Raw genomic sequence first — 17565 nt, forward strand, 5'->3', positions numbered from 1 at the left:
CCCTGAACCCCATGCTTTCTGACTGGGAGACACTGCCCAGCACGGGTTGATAGATACCTCATACAGGAGAGTACCAGCTGGCATCTACAGGGTACCCCTCTGGGATGAATCTTCCAGAGGAAGAAGCAGGCAGCAATCTTTCCTGTTCTGCAGCCTCTGCTGGTGACACCCAAGCAAACAGGGTCTGGAGTGGACCTCCAGCAAACCCCAGCAGACCTGCAGAACAGAGGCTTGACTGTTAGAAGGAAAACTAACAAACAGAAAACAATAGCATCAACATCAACAAAAAGGACATCCATGCAAAAACCCCATCTGAAGGTCACCAACATCAAAGACCAAAGGTAGATAAATCCACGAAGATGAAGAAAAACCAGCACAAAAAGGCTGAAAATTCAAAAAACCAGAATGCCTCTTCTCCTCCAAAAGATCACAACTCCTTGCCAGCAAGAAACAAAACTGGACAGAGAATGAGTTTGATGAATTGACAGAAGTACACTTCAGAAGGTGGGTAATAACAAACTCCTCCAAGCTAAAGGATCATGTTCTAACCCAGTGCAAGGAAGCTAAGAACCTTGATAAAAGGTTATGGGAACTGCTAATTAGAATAACCCATTTACAGAAAAACATAAATGACCTGATGGAGCTGAAAAGCACAGCATGAGAACTTTGTGAAGCATACACAAGTATCAATAACCAAATTGACCAAGTGGAAGAAAGGGTATCAGAGATTGTTCAACTTAATGGTGTAAAGCATGAAGACAAGATTATAGAAAAAAGTATGAAAAGCAATGAACAAAGCCTCCAAGAAATATGGGACTATGTGAAAAGACCCAACCTACATTTGATTGTTGTATCTGAAAGTGACAGGGAGAATGGAAACAAGTTGGAAAACACACTTCAGGATATTATCCAGGAGAACCTCCTCAACCTAGTAAGACAGGCCAACATTCAAATTCAGGAAATACAGAGAACACCACAAAGATACTTTTCGAGAAGAGCAACCCCAAGACACAGAATTGTCAGATTCACCAAGGTCGAAATGAAGGAAGAAATGTTAAGGGCAACCAGAGACAAAGGTCAGGTTACCCACAAAGGGAGCCCATCAGACTAACAGCAGATCTCTCTGCAGAAACCTTACAAGCCAGAAGAGAGTGGGGGCCAATATTCAACATACTTAAAGAAAAGAATGTTCAATCCAGAATTTCATATCCAGCCAAACTAAGTTTCATAAGTAAAGGAGAAATAAAATCCTTCACAGATAAGCAAATGCTGAGGGATTTTGTCATCACCAGGAATGCCTTACAAGAGCTCCTGAAGGAAGCACTAAATTTGGAAAGGAAAAATCAGTACCAGCCACTGCAAAAACATACCAAAATGTAAAGACCGTTGACACTATGAAGAAACTGCATCAACGAAGGAGCAAAATAACCAGCTAGCAGCAAAATGACAGGAGAAATTCACACATAACAATATTAACTTTAAATGTAAATGGGCTAAATACCCCCAATAAAAAGACACCGACTGGCAAGTCGGATAGAGTCAAGACCCATTGGTGTGCTGTATTCAGGAGACCCATCTCATGTGCAAAGACACACATAGGCTCAAAACAAAGGGATGGAGGAATATTTACCAAGCAAATGGAAAAGAAAAAGAAAAAAGAAAGCCAGGGTTGCAGTCCTAGTCTCTGATAAAACAGACTTTAAACCAACACAGATCAAAAAAGAGAAAGGACATTACATAATGGTAAAGAAATCAATGCAACAAGAAGAGCTAACTATCCTAAATATATATGCACCCAATACAGGAGCAACCAAATTTGTAAAGCAAGTTCTTAGAGACCTACAAAGAGACTTAGACTCCCACACCATAGTGGGAGACTTTAACACCACACTGTCAATATAAGATGGATCAATGAGACAGAAAATTAACAAGGATATTCAGGACTTGAACTCAGCTCTGGACCAAGTGGACCTAATAGACATCTACAGAGCTCTCCACCCCAAATCAAAAGAATATACATTCTTCTCAGCACCACATAGCACTTATTCTAAAATTGACCACATAATTGGAAGTAAAACACTCCTCAGCAAATGCAAAATAATGGAAATCCTAACAGTCTCTCAGACCACAGTGCAATAAAATTAGAACTCAGGATTAAGAAACTCACTCAGAACCACACAATGACATGGAAACTGAACAACCTGCTCCTGAATGACTGCTGGGTAAATAACAAACATAAAGCAGAAATAAATAAGTTCTTTGAAACCTGTGAGAACAAAGACACAACATACCAGAATCTCTGGGACACAGCTAAAGCAGTGCTTAGGGGGAAATTTATAGCACTAAATGCCCAAATGAGAAAGCGGGAAAGATCTAAAATCGACACCCTAACATCACAATTAAAAGAACTGAGAAGCAAGAGCAAACAAATTTGAAAGCTAGCAGAAGACAAGAAATATAACTAAGATCAGAGCAGAACTGAAGGAGACGGAGGTATGAAAAACCCTTCAAAAAAATCCATGAATCCAGGAGCTGGTTTTTTGAAAAATTAACAAAATAGACCGCTAGCCGGACTAATAAGAGAGAAGAATCAAATAGACATCATAAGAAATGATAAAGATGTATCACCACTGATTCCACAGAAATACAAACAGTAAACCAGTAATTTATAGAATACTATATATATACTATATATATATATCAAATAGACATCATAAGAAATGATAAAGACGTATCACCACTGATTCCACAGAAATACAAACAGTAAACCAGTAATTTATAGAATACTATATATACACTATATATATATTTACTACATAGTAAACAGTAATTTATAGAATACTATAAACACCTCTACGCAAATAAACTAGAAAATCTAGAAAAAATGAACAAATTGCTGGACACATACACACTCCCAGGACTAAACTAGGAAGAAGTCAAATCCCTGAATAGACCAATAACAAGTTCTGAAATTGAGGCAGTAATTAATAGCCTATCAACCAAAAAAAGCCCAGGACCAGACGGATTCACAGCTAGATTCTACCAGAGGTACAAAGAGGAGCTGGTACCATTCCTTCTGAAACCATTCCAAACAATAGAAAAAGAGGGACTCCTCTCTAACTCATTTTATGAGGCAGCATCATCCTGATACCAAAACCTGGCAGAGAGACAACAAAAGAAGAACATTTCAGATCAATATCCCTGCTGAACATCAATATGAAAATTCTCAATAAAATACTGGCAAACAGAATCCAACAGCACATCAAAAAGCTTAAACATCACAATCAAGCCAGCTTCATCCCTGGGATGCAAGACTGGTTCAACATACGCAAATCAATAAACGTAATCCATGTAAACAAAACCAATGACAAAAACCACATGCTTACCTCAATAGATGCAGAAAAAGCCTTCAATAAAACTCAATACCCTCTCACGCCAAAACCCTCAATAAAGTAGGCATTGATGGTACATGTCTCAAAAAGAGCTATTTATGACAAACCCCCAGCCAATATCATAGTGAATGAGTAAAAGCTGGAAGCCTTCCTTTTGAAAACTGGCACAAGACAAGGATGCCCCCTGTCACCACTCCTATTCAACATAGTATTGAAAGTTCTGGCCAGGGCAATCAGGCAAGAGAAAGAAAGAAAGGGTATTCAATTAGGAAAAGAGGAAGTCAAATTGTCTCTGTTTGCAGATGACATGATTGTCAACTCAAGGCATTGCTTCAGAGGGTGCAAGCCCCAAGACTTGGTGGCTTCTATTTGCTGTTGGGCCTGTGGGTGCGCAAAAGACAACAGTTGAGGTTTGGGAACCTCCGCCTAGATGTCACAGGATGTATGGAAACTCCTGGATGTCCAGGCAGAAGTCTATTGCAGGGGTGGAGCCCTCATGGAGAACTTCTACTAGGGCAGTATGGAGGGGAAATGTGGGATAGGAGCCTCCACACAGAATCCCCACAAGGGCACTGCATAGTGGACCTGTGAGAAGAGGGCCATTATCCTCCAGACCCTAGAATGGTAGATCCACCAACATCTTGCACTATGCACTTGGAAAAGCTGTAGACACTCAAGGCCAGCCCATGAAAGCAGCTGGAGGGGCTGTACCCTGCAGAGCCAGAGGAGTGGAGCTGCCTAAGGCCTTGGGAGCCCACCTCTTGCATCAGCATGCCCTGTATATGAGACATTAAATCAAAGGAGATCATTTCGGAGTTTTAAGATTTAATGGCTGCCCTGCTGGGTTTTGGACTTGCATGGGGCCTGTAACCCCTTTGTTTTGGCCAATTTCTCCCATTTGGATTGGGAACATTTACTCAATGTCTGTACCACCATTGTATCTTGGAAGTAACTAACTTGTTTTTGATTTTGCAGGCTGATAGCCAGAAGAAACTTGCCTTGTCTCAGATGAGACTTTGGACTTGTTCTTTTGGGTTAATGCTGGAATGAATTAAGACTGGGAGACTGTTGGAAAGGCAAGAATGTAAAAAGGACATGAGATTTGGGAGGAGCCAGGGGCAAAATGATATGGTTTGGCCCTGTGTCCCCACCCAAATCTCATCCTGAATGGTAATCCCCATGTGTTGAGGGAGGGACCTGGTGGGAGGTGATTGGATCACAGGTGTGATTTCCCGTATGCTGTTCTCATGATAGTGAGTAAGTTCTCAAGAGATCTGATGGTTTAAAAGTGTGACACTTCCTTGCCGTTCTCTCTCTCTCCTGCCACCCTGTAAGATGTGCCTTGCTTTTCCTTTGCCTTCTGCCTTGACTGTAAGTTTCCTGAGGCTTCCCTAGCCATGTGTAACTGTGAGTCAATTAAACTTCTTTTCTTAATAAATTACACAGTCTCAGGTAGTACTTTATAGCAGTTTGAAAACAGACTAATACATTCACTATTGGATGTATATCCAGAAGAAAGGAAATATATTGAAGAGATATCTCCACTCCCATGTTTATTGCAGTATCATTCACAGAAGCCAAAATATAGAATCATCCTAAATGCCCATGAATGGAGGAATGGAAAAAGAAAATGATATATATATATACAATGAAGTAAAAAGAATGAAATTCTGTTATTTGCAGCAACATGGGTGAAACTAAAGGTCATTATGTTAAGTAAAATGAGCCAAGCTGAGAAAGACAAATATCATGTGTTCTTACATATGTGGGAGCTAAAAAAGTGGATTTCATGAAGATGGAGAGAAGATTGGTGATTACCAGAGACCAGGAGAGGTAGGAGGGAGGGAAATGAAGAGAGGTTGATTATTGGGTACAATTAGATAGAAAAAATAAGACTTAGCACTCAGTAGATCAGAAGGGGATTATAGTTAATATTAATCTATGCTACATTTCAAAATAGCTAGAAGAGAATAATGTAGATGTTCTTAGCATAGAAGTAATGGATGTCTCAATAACCTTGATTTTTACACTTTATATGAATGTATCAAATAATCATATTTACCCTACAAATATGTACATCTGTTATTTATCAATAAAAGCCAAATCCTATACTACGTTGAATAGGAGTGGTGATAGAGGGCATCCTTGTCTTGTGCCAGTTTTCAAAGGGAAGGCTTCTAGCTTTTGCCCATTCAGTATGGTATTGGCTGTGGGTTTGTCATAAATAGCTCTTATTATTTTGAGATACATTCCATCAACACCTAGTTTGTTGAGTGCTTTTGGCATAAAGGGGTATTGAATTTTATCAAAGGCCTTTTCTGCATCTATTGAGATAATCATGTGTTTTTTGTCACTGGTTTTGTTTAAGTGATGGATCACATTTATTGATTTGCATATGTTGAACCAGCCTTGCATCCCAGGGAAGAAGCTGACTTGATCATGGTCATTTTAAGGTGCTGCTGAATTTGGTTTGCCAGTATTTTATTAAGGATTTTCACATAAATGTTAATCAGGAATATTGGCCTGAAATTTTCTTCTTTTGTTATGTCTCTGCCAGGTTTTGGTATCAGGATGATGCTGACCTCATAAAATGAGTTAGGGAGAAATCCCTCTTTTTCTGTTGTTTGGAATAGTTTCAGAAGGAATGGTACCAGCTCCTTTTTGTACCTCTGGTAGAATTCGGCTATGAATCTGTCTGGCCCTGGGCTTTTTTGGTTGGTAGGCTATTAATTACTGTCTCAATTTCAGAGGCAGTAATTAACTGGTCTATTCAAGGATTCAACTTCTTCCTGGCTTAGTCTTGGAAGTGTGTATGTGTCCAGGAATTTATCCATTTCTTCTTAGATTTTTCAAGTTTATTTGCAGAGAGGTGTTTATAGTATTCTCTAATGGTAGTTTGTATTTCTGTGGGATTAGTGGTGATATCTCCTTTATCATTTTTTATTGTGTCTATTTGATTCTTCTCTCTTTCCTTTTTTATTAGTCTGGCTAGCAATCTATCTATTTTGTTAATCTTTTGAAAAAACTAGCTCCTGGAAGTTCAGGCTAGGGTAATCAGACAAGAGAAAGAAATAAAGGGTATTCGAATAGGAAGAGAGGAAGTCAAATTTTCTCTGTTTGCAGATGACATGATTTTATATTTAGAAAACCCCATCATCTCAGGCCAAAAACTCCTTAAGCTGATAAGCAACTTCAGCAAAGTCTCAGGATACTTAATCAATGTGCAAAAAGCACAAGCATTCTTGTAGTAGACAAGCAGCCACATCATGAGTGAACTCCCATTCACAAGTGCTACAAAGAGAATAAAGTACCTAGGAATACAACTTACAAGGGATGTGAAGGACCTCTTCAAGGAGAACTACAAACCACTGCTCAAGGAAATAAGAGAGAACACAAACAAATGGAAAAACATTCCATGCTCATGGATAGGAAGAATCAATATCATGAAAATGGCCATACTGCCCAAAGCAATTTATAGATTCAATGCTATTCCCATCATGCTACCATTGACTTTCTTTACAGAATTAGAAAAAAACTACTTTAAATTTCATGTGGAACCAAAAAAGAGCCCATATAGCCAAGACAATCTTAAGCAAAAAGAACAAAGCTGGAGGCATCACGCTATCTGACTTCAAACTGTACTACAAGGCTACAGTAACCAAAAGAGCATGGTACTGGTACCAAAACAGATATATAGCTTAATGGAACAGAACAGAGGCCTCAGAAATAACACCACACATCTACAACCATCTGATCTTTGACAAACCTGATAAAAAAGCAACGAGGAAAGGATTCCCTATTTAATAAATGGGGTTGGGAAAACTAGCTAGCCAGATGCAGAAAACTGAAAGTGGACCCCTTCTTTATGCCTTATAAAAAATTACTCAAGATGGATTAAAGACTTAAACATAAGACCTAAAAGCATAAAAACCCTAGAAGAAACCCTCGGCAATACCATTCAGGACATAGGTATGGGCAAGGACTTCATGTCTAAAACACAAAAAGCAATGGCAACAAAAGCCAAAATTGGCAAATGGGGTCTAATTAAACTAAAGAGCTTCTGCACAGCAAACAAAACTATCATCAGAGTGAACAGGCAACCTACAGAATGGGAGAAAATTTTTGCAATCTATCCATCTGACAAAGGGCTAATATCCAGATTCTACAAGGAACTTAAAACAAACCTACAAGAAAAAACAACCCCACCAAAAAGTGGGCGAAGGATGTGAACAGACACTTCTCAAAAGAAGACATTTATGTGGCCAACAAAGATGAAACAAATCTCATCATCACTGGTCATTAGAAAAATGCAAATCAAAACCACAGTGAGATACCATCTCATGTCAGTTAGAATGGCGGTCATTAAAAAGTCAGGAAACAACAGATGCTGGAGAGGATGTGGAGAAATAGGAACACTTTTACACTGTTGGTGGGAGTGTAAATTAGTTCAACCATTGTGGAAGACAGTGTGGTGATTCCTCATTGTGGAAAATAGTGTGGTGATTCTATATCTAGAACTAGAAATACCATTTGACCCAGCAATCCCATTACTGGGTATATACTCAAAGGACTATAAATCATTCTACTATAAAGACAGATTCTACTGTAAAGACACATGCACACATATGTTTATTGCAGCACTCTTTACAATAGCAAAGACTTGGAACCAACCCAAATGCCCATCAATGATAGACTGGATAAAGAAAATGTGGCACATATACACCATGGAATACTATGCAGCCATAAAAATGAATGAGTTCATTTCCTTTGCAGGGATGTGGATGAAGCTGGAAACCATCATTCTCAGCAAACTAACACAGGAACAGAAAACCAAACACTGCATGTTCTCACTCATAAGTGGGAGTTGAACAATGAAAACATATGGGCACAGGGAGGCAAACAGCACACACCAGGGCCTGTCGGGATGGGAGGCAAGGAGAGGGATAGCATTAGGAGAAATATCTAATATAGATGACAGGTTTATGGGTGCAGCAAACCACCATGGCACATGTATACCTATGTAACAAGCCTGCACATTCTGCACCTGTATCTTAGAATTGAAAGTATAATTTAGATAAACAAAAAACAACAGAAAAACACAAATCCTAGGGCACAAAATTTTTAAAAGATTGTCCTAATGGGCTGGGTGTGGTGGCTCACACATGTAATCCCAACACTTTGGGAGGCCAAGGCAGGCAGATTACCTGAGGTCAGGAGTTCAAGACCAGCTGGCCAACATGGTGAAACCCTGTCCCTACTAAAAATACAAAAATTAACTGGGTGTCATGGCAGATGCCTGTAATCCCAGCTACTCAGGAGGCTGAGGCAGGGGAATCAGTTAAACCTAGGAGTTGGTGTTTACAGTGAGCTGATACCACACCGCTGCACTCCAGCCTGGGAAACAGAGTGAGACTCTGTCTCAAAAAAAAAAAAAAAAAAATTGACTTGGTGGTTCTTAACTAGAAGCTCTCCTGTAAGATCAAGGAGCAAGGCAAGGATGTGCCCTCTCACCACTGCTTTTTAACATCATACTGGAAGTGCTAGATAACGCAATAAGACAAGAAAAGAAAATAAAGGCATACAGATTGAAAAGAAAGAACTAGGACTGACTTTGTTCACAGATAACATGATCGTCTACATAGAAAACCCAGAAGAATTAGCAAAAATAGGGAAAAACACTCCAGGAACTAATAAGTGATTATAAGAAGGTTGCAGGATTCAAAGTTAATATACAAAAGGCAATTGTTTTTCTATATACCAGCAAAAAGCAGATGGCATTTAAAATTAAAACACAATATTATTTACATTAGCACTCCCAAATGGACACATTAGCAGGATCTATATAAGGAAAACCACAAAAATCTGATAAGAGAAATAAAAGAATTAAATAGAGAAATATTCCATGTTTATGGATAGAAAATATTGTCAAGATGCCAGTTCTTCCCAAGTTTATAGATTCACTGCAATGCCAACCAAAATTACAGCAATTGATTTTATATATATTAACAAAATAATTCCAAAGTTTATGTAGAGTGTCAAAAGACTTAGGGTAGTCAATACAATATTAAAAGAGTTATAAAGTTGAAGGACTGACACTTACATGACTTCAAGACTTATTATAAGACTACAGTAATCAAATTGTGTGGTATTAGTGAAAGAATAGACAAATCAGTGTAATGAAATAGAAAACCTAGAAATAGATCCACAAAAAAAAATCAACTGACCTTTAAAGATTGATATTGCAAAGACAATATGAAACAAATGGTGCTGGAATGACTGGATATCCTCATGCAAATAAAAAAATGAATCTAGACACAGACCTTACACTCTTCTTAAAAATTAATTCAAAATGGATCACAGATCTAAATGTAAAATGCTATGAATCTCCTAGAAGATAATGTAGAAAAATATTTATATAAGCTTAGTTTGGTGATGACTCCTTAGAGGCAACACTGAAGGCACAATACATGAGAGAAAGAACTGATAAGCTGGACATCATGAAAATTTATTTTCTGTGAAAGACACTGTCAGGTGAATAAAAAGACAAGATAAAGACTGGAGAAAATATTTGCAAAAGATCTATCTAATAAAGATCTGTTATTCAAAATATACACAGAACCCTTAAAACTCAAAAATAAGAAAACAAACAACCTGACTAAATACTGGGCCAAAGACCTTAATAATGCAAGTACTAGAAGGCATGAATGATTTTTTTTTTATAATAGAGGAGAGGGAAAACTTTACAAGCTATCACTCAAAATTAAGCTCCCAGCACTTTGGGAGGTCAGGGAGGGAGGATTGCTTGAGACCAGGAGTTCAAAACCAGCCAGGGCAACATAGCAAGACCCATCTCTACAAGATTTTTTAAAAAAATTATCTGGGCATGATGGCATGCACCTATAGTCCTAGCTACTTGGGAGGCTGAGGTGAGAAGATTGCTTGAACCCAGGAGTTCAAGGCTGCAGTAAGCCATGATCACACCACTGCACTCCAGCCTGGGCAACAGAGTGAGACTCTGTTTAAAAAAGAAAAAAGAATCAATAAAAAACATAAATGCTGTGTCTATATATAAACTTTAAAACATTTTTATGAGGAAAAACAACACAGTAAAAAATGACAACTTGGAAGAAATATTTATAACATATATTATTAGAAGACTAATATTTTTCCCAATATTTCATTATGAACATTTTGAAACATAAAGTTTTATAGGCAACACCCAAAATCCATCACCTAGATTCTCCCATTAATATTTTACTCTACTTGTTTAATTATATAGAATTTATCCATTTATCCATTTTTTATGCATTTCAAAGTAAATTGCACACATCAATATACTTCCCTCTAAGTATTTCTGCATGTGTATCATTAACCATTTCTGCATGTATATCATTAAATACTTCCCTCTAAGTATTTCTGCGTTTATATATAACCATGTATAGCTCAGTATTTGTTTACAGGTTTTTCTTCTGATGTAAAATGTAAATACAATGAAATGCAAAAATCTTAAGTGTGCATTACTGATTTTTGACAAATGCATACATCTATCAAACCCCTACCCAGAGGCATGAGTTTTTTCAGTGGTTTATACAAGATCCAAGTTTATTTCTTTTTCACATAAATTGGGTCATCCAGGTGTGTTTGATTATGTCAGGGGCTTAAGGGCCTTTCTATTTTATTGTTCCTCCATTTTCAGCAACACAGCTAAAACCTTAAACCATCACATCTGCATTCCAGCTACTAGGAAGAAAAAAAGTGCAGAGAAGGACCTACCTCCTCCTGTCAAGGTCATTTCTAGAAGTTGCATGTGCTGCTCTGGTTATATCCCAGAACATAATCATATAGTCAACCAAGTTGCAAAGGAAGCTGGAAAATGTTGACTTTATTCTAGTCAGCCAAATTTCCAGCTAAAAATAGGTGATTCTATTAATAAGGAAGTGGGGGTGACTGGCTATTGGGAAACAAGTAGTAGTCTCTATCATATGCATTTTTATTTAGCTTTTTCCCTTCATGTTCCCTATATCCAAAGGGCCAATATTAATAAGATATAGAGAGCTCCAAAAATGTTGAGAAGAAAAAATACCAACAGTGCAATAGAAAAATTGGTAAAGCAGCTACTCGGGGGCTGAGGCAGGAGAATTGCTTGAACCTGGGAGGCTGAGGTTGCGGTGAGCCAAGATCATGCCACTGCACTCCAGCCTGGGTGACGTGCAAGACTCCGTCTCAAAAAAAAAAAAATTAATTAAAGAAATAAAGAAAAATGGGTAAAAGATGTGAATGGACAGTTCCACAGAAAAAGAAATGGACCCTAAACATATAGAAAGATGTCAGACCACGCAGAGTGGCTCATGCCTGTAATCCCAGCACTTTGAGAGGCTGAGCTGGGAGGATTACTTGAACCCAGGGGTTTGAGACCAGTCTGGGCAACATAGACTTCATTTCTACAAAAAAATTTAAAAAATTAGCTGGGTGTGGTGGTACATGCCTGTAGTCTCAGCTACTTGGGAGGCAGAGGTGGGAGGATCACTTGGGCCCAGAAGGTCGAGGCTACAGTGAGCTATGATTACACCACTGCACTCCAGCCTCCTGGGCAACAGAGTGAGACCCTGTCTTAAAAAAAAAAAAGAAAGATGCCCAACCCGCTCATAATAAAAAAATAATGCTTAATAGTGACCAACCCAAAAGGAAATTAAGAAAATCCCATTTACAACAGCATCAAGTAGAATAAAATACTTTGCTTCCATGGAGGCAAAAGACTTGTGCACTAAAAATGACAAAACATTGCTGAAAAAAATGAAAGAAAACATAAATAAATGGAAAGATATCCCATGTTCATGAAGAAAGACTTAATATTGGTAGGATAAGTTAACTACAGATTCAATGCAATCCCTCTCAGAATCAAACTATAGTTTTTGCATAAATAGAAATATCCATTCTAAAATTTATATAGAATCTCAAGGGACCCTGAAGAGAGCCAAACCAATCTTGAAAAAGAATAACAGATTTGGAGGTCTCACACTTATTACAATTCTAAAAGCAATCATAACAGTGTGGTACTGTCATAAAGACAGACATATGGACCAACGAAACAGTATAGGGAGCCCAGTAATAATCCGTAACATATATGGTCAAATAATTTTTATAAAAGTACCAAGATTATTCGTGGGGAGAGTAGAATCTTTTCGACAAATTATACTGGGAAAACTGGATATCCACATGCAAAAGAATGAAGTTGGACACTTAACACCATATACAAAAATTAGCTCAATGGATCAAAGGCCTATATATAACCACTAAAACTGTAAAACCCAGAAAAAAAAATATGAGGGAAAACCATGTCATAAGTTTGACAATGATTTCTTGGGTATGACCGAAGGTACAGGCAAGAAAAGAAAAAAAAATAGTCAAACTGGACTTCGTCAATATTAAAAAAACTTTTGGGCGTCAAAGGACACTATGAATGGAGTAAAAGGATAACCCACAGAAAAGGAGAAGATATTTGCAGATGATATATCAGATAAGGAATCAATATCCAGAATATATACACAACTCCTAAAACTAAATATCAACAGCAACAACACAATCCAATTTAAAAAGTAGACAAAGTCTCTGGTTGTCTAGTGTCTAGGAAACAAACAAATGGACAAAGGACTTTAATTGATATTTCCTCAAAAAAGATATACAAATGGCCAAACAGGACATGAAAAGTTATTCAACATCACAAATTATTAGAGAAATACAGATCAAAACCACAATAAAATATCACTTCAGATCCATTAAAATGGTTACGATAAAAAAACCCCAAAAACTTGGTGCAGATGTGTAGAAACTGAAAGCCTTGTGCAATGCTAGTGGGAATGTAAAATTATGCAGCCACTAAGGAAAACAGTATGGTGGTTCCTCAAAAAATTAAACAGAATTACCATATGATCCAGCAATTTTACTTCTGGGTATACACACAAAATAATTCAAAGCAGGAATCTGAACAGATATTTGTACATTAATGCTCAAAACAGCATTATTCACAATAGCCAAAAGGTGGAAACAACTCAAATGTCCATCAACAGATAAATGGATAAGCAAAATGTGGTATATGCATACAATGAAATATTAGCCTTAAAAGAAATTACATTCTAATACATGACACAGTATGGATGAACCTTAAAGACGTAATGGCAAGTGAAATAAGCCAAACACAAAAGGATACATATTTTATGATTCCACTTATATGAGGTACCTAGAATACTTAAATACATGGAGACAGAAAGTAAAACAGTGGTTGCCCAAAACTAAGGGGAGAAGAAATGTGAGTTATTGTTTAATGGGTTTGGACTTTCAGTTTGGAATGATGAAAAAGTTCTGGATGTGAGCTGTAGTGATAGGTACACAACAATGTGAATGTACTTCATGCTACTGAAGTGTACACTTAAAAATGGTTAAAATGCTAAGTCTCAGGTATATTTTGCCACACTAATGTTTTTAAAAAATAAATTTTAAAAAGAAGGCCAGGTGCAGTGGCTTGTGCCTGTAATCCCAACACTTTGGGAGGCCAAGTTAGGAAAACAGGTTGAATCTAGGAATTTGAGACCAGCCTGGGCAACAAAGTGACACCCGGTCTCTACAAAAAAAAAAAAAAAAAGAAAGAAAAAAATTAGCTGGGTGCAGTGGCTCATACCTATAGTCAGTCCCCTGATGCAGTGACAACTCTTGCACCAGTAGTCCCAGCTACTCAGGAGACTGAGACAGGAGGATTTCATGAGCCCAGGAGTTCGAGGCTTTGGTAAGCTATGATCATGCCACTGCAGTGCAGCTTGGGTGACAGAGCAAGACACCATCTGTTTAAAAAAGTTTGTTTTTAGACTGGACACAGTGGCTCATGCTTGTAATCCTAGTACTTTGGGAGGCCAAGGCAGGAGGATTACTTGAGGCCAGGAGTTCAAGACCAGCCTGGGCAACATAATGAGATCTTCATCTCTACAAAAAAAGAGAGATAAATACTAACTAAAAGTATATTGTGGCTGGGCATGGTGGCTCACGCCTGTAATCCTAGCACTTTGGGAGGCTGAGGCAGGTGGATCACCTGAGCTCAGGAGTTCAAGACCAGACTGGCCAACATAGTGAAACCCTGTCTCTACTAAAAATACAAAAATTAGCCGAGCATGGTGGCAGGCTTCTGTAATCCCAGCTACTCAGGAGGCTGAGGCATGAGAATCGCTTGAACCCGGGAGGCAGTGGTTGCAGTGAGCCGAGATTACACCACTGCATTCCAGCCTGGGCGATAAAGCAAGACTCTCTCAAAAAAAAAAAAAAAAAGTATATCAAGATGTCATTTTTCAGCCATCAGATTGACAAGAATCCAAAAGCTTGGCAATGCAAGGCTGTGGGGAAACAGCCCTCTCTCATTGCTTTGGGAAGTTAAAAATGTATACTCACTATGATGGGGAATTTGGTAATGTCTAAGAAAATTAGGTGAGCATTTATCCTTTCATCCAACAATCCCATTTCTAGTACGTCTCCCAAAGATACACGTGCAAAAAATAAAATAAAATTATAGGCACAAAGCTATTTATAGTGACCTTATTTGCTATAGTAGAAAACCAGAAACAACCTAAGCGTCCAGCTGTAGGGACTGGTTTAATAAACTGTGGTACATTTAAGCAATAGAGAATTATACAACTGTAAAAACAATGAAGAACACTTCTGTATGCTGGTATGGAACAATTGCCGGGATATATTATTAAGTGAAATAAAGCAAGATGCAGAGCAATGTTTATGGTGTGCTACCTTTTGTGTGAAGGAAACAAATATATAAACATATTTGTTTGTTTTCAAAAAAGAAATAATGAAATGACATACTAACAAATGGACAAAAATGGTCTCCTCCATTTGGAGAGAGGGTGCAGGATGAAGAAGCAAGTACAGAAGGAAAAGTTCTGTGGGTGCATCTTTTTATGTAGTTTTGGCTTTGGAACCATATAAATGAATTATGTAATTATACAATGGGAAAGACAAACCCCTGAAATCGAAAACAAAAGAAACAGAAACAAATGATTCTAACTATACATCATTTTGGCACTGAAACTGTTTAGAGAAAGTAATTCTTTCATTTTAAATTTCAGTACACCTCTAGTAGGATATATTGTAAAGGAAAAAGTACCGCAAAAAAACTTACACTGCATTCAGTTGTCTTATTGTAGTACTAATAATAACATGATACAGAAAAAGAAAAGCAAATATTTGTTTTAATTCCATTAGGAACTGAGATTTTCACAGTAAGAAAAAGGAGATCTAAGTATAAAATCAAAGAAGTTATGTACAAATTGTAAAGAATAATGACTGCGATGGATTAAAATGTCAACTATATACAAATTTGTGAGCTCATTGTGATACTTTAAAAAATGCATTGGTTTCCATGGGAGGTTGCTAGATCACTAAGTGACTACTCTACGCATTGATAAATAAAGTCGGGGAGGGATAAAGAATTCTACCTTTCCTTTATAAATAAAATAATTAATGAGGGAAAGTTTGGTTTTTGTTTTATTTTATTTATTGTTTTATTTTATTTATTATTTTATTTATTTTGGAGACAGGGTCTTGCTTTGTCTGCTCTGTCACCCAGGCTGGAGTAGCTGGATCATGGCTCACTGCAGCCTTGAACTCCTGGGCTCAAGTGGTCTTCCCACCTCAACCTTCACCTCCTGAATAGCTGGGACTTCATGCTCGCACCATAACCCCTACATTGACCAGCTTGGTCTTGAGCTCCTGGCCTCAAGCGATCCTCCCACCTTGGCCTCCCAAAGTGCTTGAATTTCAGGTGTGAGCCACTGTGCCAGCCCCATCCTCTTTTTTTGTAGATGAATTACAGTCAGTCAAAAAAGCAGCAGTAATAAAATAGCCCACCACCATTTGCATATTAAAATTACCCACCAACGTTTTACCCATGTCATTAGAAGTTGTCATTTGCAACTTCTAATGACATGGGTAAAACGTTGGTGGGTAACTTTAAAATGGAGGAAACTAGCTGACATCACCAGAACCCAGTGATCAACTTTGCAACAATAAAACTAGGCAACCAATAACTTGTTGGTGTGAGTAATTTGAGGTATACAACACCATCAGTGAAGTACTCTTGAATGAAAATCTGACCCTGCATCTAATCAGACTTCTAAATCTCACTTCCATTTTACAAGAAATATAGATGATAGAGAAACAACTAAAGCAGGGATAAGAGGAAAATCAATAGCCTTAAATAATTTTACCAAACTGGAAAAATAAAAATAAATGAACAAAATGTTTGATTCCAAATCTAGAAACATAAACCAAAAGAAGGCAGGAGGGAGAAAATAATAAATATTAAAGGACAGATTAATGATTAGAAAAAATGGAAGAACTAATAAATCTTTGGAAAAAATAAATACTTCTTTGGGAAAAAAATAGGTAAACCACCAGCTAACCTAATTAAGAACAAAAAAGGAAGAAATACATAAGAAATGATAAGAGAGTCATAAGCATTGAAACAATTTTTTTTAAGTTTAAGAGACTACTTGCACAACTTTATGCAAATACCTTTGAAAACCTAGTTGAAATAAATAATTCCCTGGGAAAATACATTTAAAAAAATTATCCCCACTAGGACAATTTGAACAAATCAATTTTCATATGAGAAATAGAGAACAACCTAAATACTCATCTATTTAAAACTAGTTAAATAAACAATGGTGCATGCAAACTATAAAGTATGTACTATGTAGCAAAAATCTCTATGAACTGATATGGAATGTTTCCAAGGATTTTTTTTTTTTTCTTTTTTTGACAGAGTCTTGCTTTGTCCCCCAGGCTGGAGTGTAGTGGCACCATCTTGGCCCATTGCAACCTCTGCATCTGAGGTTCAAGCAATCCTCCCACCTCAGCCTCCCAAGTAGCTGGGACTACAGGCATGTACTGCTAATCCTGGCTAATTTTTGTATTTGTGTGTGTGTGTGTGTGTGTATATATATATATATATATATATAGTTTGTTTTTGTTTTTTTTTGGTAGAGACGGGGTTTCACCATATTGCCCAGGCTGGTCTCAAACTTCCGGTCTCAAGTGATCCTCCTACCTTAGCCTCCCAAAGTGCTGGGATTACAGGCGTGAGCCACCATGGCTGGCCTCAGGAAATTTTGTTAAAAGA

Source organism: Nomascus leucogenys, chromosome 11, assembly GCF_006542625.1.
Source record: "Nomascus leucogenys isolate Asia chromosome 11, Asia_NLE_v1, whole genome shotgun sequence".
Taxonomy (NCBI): domain Eukaryota; kingdom Metazoa; phylum Chordata; class Mammalia; order Primates; family Hylobatidae; genus Nomascus; species Nomascus leucogenys.